Source organism: Euphorbia lathyris, chromosome 4 (assembly GCF_963576675.1).
Source record: "Euphorbia lathyris chromosome 4, ddEupLath1.1, whole genome shotgun sequence".
NCBI lineage: Eukaryota > Viridiplantae > Streptophyta > Magnoliopsida > Malpighiales > Euphorbiaceae > Euphorbia > Euphorbia lathyris.
In genome coordinates this window covers 86,570,043-86,574,263 of record NC_088913.1, presented here as the reverse complement: position 1 = coordinate 86,574,263, position 4,221 = coordinate 86,570,043, and the positions used below count along the sequence as shown (strand labels likewise).

The following is a 4,221-nucleotide window of genomic DNA, read 5'->3' as shown; positions in this document are numbered from 1 at the left end:
TTAACATGCTCTTTCGGATTTTCTTCCGTTTGGCTGGGAAGACTTCCCTCTTTGCGGGATGGAATTGATTTAGCAAGTTGTCCAATTTGAACCTCCAAATTATGGATGCTAGATGATTGGTTTTTGATAAGCTGATCGAATTTATTTTCGATCCGTTTAAAACCATCGTCTTGATTACTTACCTTTCCATTCATAGCATCTATAAATTTGTCGATTTTTGAAGATAAAGTGCTAATCGTATCTCTTGTTTGATTTTGATAATTATTTATACGATATTGATCAGCATTTGCATTATTATTATTATTACCATCTTTCCAGTTAAAGTTAGGATGATTTCTCCATCCAGGATTATAAGTATTAGAATAAGGATTAGTAGTTTGGTTTTGTCCTTGGACAAAATTTACCTGTTCTATCTCATTCATACCTTCGTAGTCAATGTCTCTCTGGATCGGATCATTAGGATCGCATGGTGCCATAAATTTATCAATTTTGTGCGATAAGGCAGAAAATTGGGCTTGTAACATTGCTACAGGATCAAGATTCATTATACCTTTAACCGATGATGTACATGAGGATGATGGTTTCGCCGTTGTTATATGTCCACGCTCTGCGGGCCACATACTGCTGTTGATTGCCATTTCCTCCAAAAGTTCTCTTGCTTGGGCGGACGTCTTCTTCATAAATAACCCTCCAGACATAGCATCTAATGAACCTCTAGTCGTAGGATTTAATCCATTATAGAATGGCTGCATTAAAAGTGCATCTGGCAATTGGTGGTGTGGGCATAAACGTTGAAGTTCTTTAAAACGTTCCCAAGCTTCATAAAGAGTTTCATTATCATTTTGTGTAAAAGATGTCAACTCTTTGATGACTCTTGCGGTTTTTGCTAAGGGAAAATATTTTTGTAAAAATGCTTGGGCTAATTGGTCCCAAGTTTCAAATGTTGCAGCAGACATAGAAGTTAACCAAATTTTTGCCTTATCCTTCAAAGTGAAAGGAAAGAGGCGAAGTTTGATTGCTTCGGCTGTTACATCAGTAATTTTAAAAGTGTCACAAATTTCTAAGAAATTTGTCAAATGTGCATTAGGGTTTTCGTTAGGCAATCCGTAAAATGTTACGTTGTTTTGCAACATATTAAGCAAAGAAGGCTTAATTTCAAATTGATTTGCGTTTATACGGGGTCTAACTACACTATTAGTTACACCGGCCATTCCTGGCCTAGCATAATCCATAAGTGTCGGTGGATCGGCCATGATTTCTGGCTGGTCTACTTTAGTTTTTAAGGGTGTTTTGTCTTTGTTTTTGTTGTTTTTCTTGTTTTTCTTAAGTGTTTTTTCAATTTCTGGATCAAAAGGATCTGGTGGCATGCCCGAATTTCGCGAACTGCGCATGAACTTGAAATTGTTACACGAGCCAAACTACCTTCAAAACAAAATTGAAAACAAAATGTGTTATATAAACTGAAAAATAAATAAAATATAAAAATTGTATAAAAATAATGTATAAACCTATATTCGAAAATAAAATACAAAAAATAAAAATTTGTCAAAAATTTTGGCGTATCCCCGGCAACGGCGCCAAAAACTTGTTGAGCGATTTCCGCAAGTGCACGGTTTCGCTTGTAGTAATAAAAATATCGATCCCACAGGGATACGTTTTTTAACGAAAAACTTATTTTTTGAATCTGTTAATTTCGAACTTGTTGGATTTATTATTAAATGTAAATGAAAAGTGAAAATTGGATTAATTGAATTTAGGAAATTTATTTGATTGAAGTTGTGAACTTTGAGTATTTGAAAATGCTGGAATAAAATTATGTATTTAGAATAAATCGATTGTTAGAAAGATCATCTGATTTTAAGGATGAATTTTACAAAACAGGAACATTTAGAACTTATTAGAAAAATGAATGAATTTGTTCATTTGCATTAAGCAAAGAAAACAACTTAAACTTTGTATCAATTATGATGATGAAATAAATGACGGAACCTCTAATTAATTGGCTTTGAACGCGACAAAACCCTTTCGGGATAGTTGCCCTTACTCAAATTAAAACTCTTTCGAGATGATAATTTGCCTAAGTGTTCAACAAAGTTTCCTTGTAATGATTTTGAATTCAAGTGCATATTAATGAAAACACCAGCCTCACTTATATTGGATTGGTTACCATAAGTGCTGCATAACGATTTGTCGAATAGAACAGACTTTATTAGATGAAATATAAATTGATACAAGTTTACAGAGAATAAGGAGCATCGAGTTCTTCGAGGGCGTGCAAGTGAAGGGCTTGATCGGTTCCGCTTCCTTGGGTTTCCTAGGAGATTGCCAGGCTCGGGGGCGAACACTTTACTCAATCTTCTCGCTGTAACTTCGTAATAGGGATTCGGTCGGCCACTACCATGATGCAAACTAAAACTGGAACAATGTCTAAACGCTACTGAGTTGTAATTAAACTATAAACAATATGTGTACCTCATCTTGTTTTGTACAGAATCTAATTTCTAACTCTCGAAATGTTTTACTTAGAACTTCGACATAAGTTCTACGCTCTGATTTCTATATCTATATTATAACATTTCATTACACTTTTTCTCAACATCAACTCTTTATTTATAGATGTTGAAGGGTTGTGTTTGAAGTGATGTGTCTGTTGGTTAAGTGTCGTGTCCGTTGTGAAAGGACGTCTTTATCCACTTGAACGAACGCGTTTCTTGGATTTTCAGCATGTGTCTCTTGGTGAATTTTCTGCACTTACCGAGGATAGTAATCCGCGGCCGTGAATGACGTAGCACTGAGCTGAGCGATGGACGAAGGGGAGAAAAGGTTATACCATGCGTGTCGCGGCCGCGGGTCTGGGATCCACTGTCGCGGCCCGGCAAGTTTTCTTACTTCTTGCTTTCGTTCGTGTCCTCGACTTGGCGCTTTCGATTTACGTCGTCTTTGACTCCTTTTGTAGGGTTTTTCTTCTGTTTTAGATCCTTTTTCGTTCCTATTTGGATTTTACCAAATATTTAGGTACCTTGCAAAAAAGAAAGATATTCGAAAGTAAAAGTAATCTAAACAGATATAAATAACACAAATTCGTAATAAAAATGATGTAAATGTTAATGGTATTTTAGGTATATTTTGGGCTTAACAGCAATGCTTCTATTGGCTCACCATGGAAAGAGATTGAAACGAATATATGAAGAAATGCCATGGTTGTCAAATCAACGGGGATTATAACCACCTGCCAGCTATGGAACTACACATGTTGGCACCCGTTTTGCCGTTTGCAGCTTGGGGCATCGATATCGTCAGCGAGGTGAGGCTTAATGCATCTAATGGACACAAGTTCATCGCAGTTGCCATTAATTACTGCACCAAGTGGGTAGAGGCAGAATCGTTTAGTAAGCTGGGATCAAAGCAGATGAGGAAGTTTATTGAAAAGCATCTAATCACCAGGTTCGGGGTGCCTCATCACATGATCACGGGCAATGGGGTCCAGTTTCAAGGAGAAGTAAAAAGTCTTTCCCAGGATTACAATATCGAGCATCATAGATCTTCTCCATACTGTCTGCAAGCTAATGGGGCAGTAGAAGCTGCAAATAAGAACCTTAAGAGGATTCTCGTAAAGACAGTGGAGTCGCATCGGAATTGGAACGAGCAACTTCCGCTCGCTTTATGGGCTTATCGCACGACGGTTAGAATGTCTACTGGGGCAACACCATTCTCTTTGGTATATGGGGCAGAGGCCGTTCTCCCAATTGAGGTTGAAAAGCGATCGTTGAGAATCGCAGTAGAAGCAGAGATTCCCGAGACGGAATGGGTGAAGAAGCGATATGAACAGTTGGCGTTGGTGGACGAGAAAAGGATGGAGGCTCTTTACCATGTGCAGTTATATCAAAGAAGGATGGCCCGGGCCTTCAACAAAAAGGTCAAGGCCAGCCCTATCAAAGAAGGGGATATGGTGCTGAAACAGATTCGAATGACGCACACTAACCCTAGGGGCAAGTTTAGGCCAAACTGGGAAGGACCTTTCTTCGTGAAGAAGATCCTGAGCAAGGGGGCGGTGAAGCTTGCTACTATGGACGGCATGGAATTCTCCGAACCTACCAATCTGGATAGGCTCAAGAAATACTTTTCGTAAAAAAAAAGAAATAAAAATTCCCGATAGGTTGAAAACCCGCAAAGGGCGATCTATGCAACAATAAGGGACATCCCAATGAGTGAAAACCCAAG

The 4,221-nt window shown here is 38.3% G+C and overlaps 1 non-coding gene across 1 annotated transcript; it reads left to right on the top strand.

Moving 5' to 3' along the window:
• The first annotated feature begins 768 nt into the window (after window positions 1-768).
• LOC136228104 (small nucleolar RNA R71) lies at window positions 769-875 on the top strand. The gene has a single exon (XR_010688438.1). It is a non-coding gene; the product is annotated as a small nucleolar RNA R71 (small nucleolar RNA).
• Window positions 876-4,221: the final 3,346 nt, after the last annotated feature.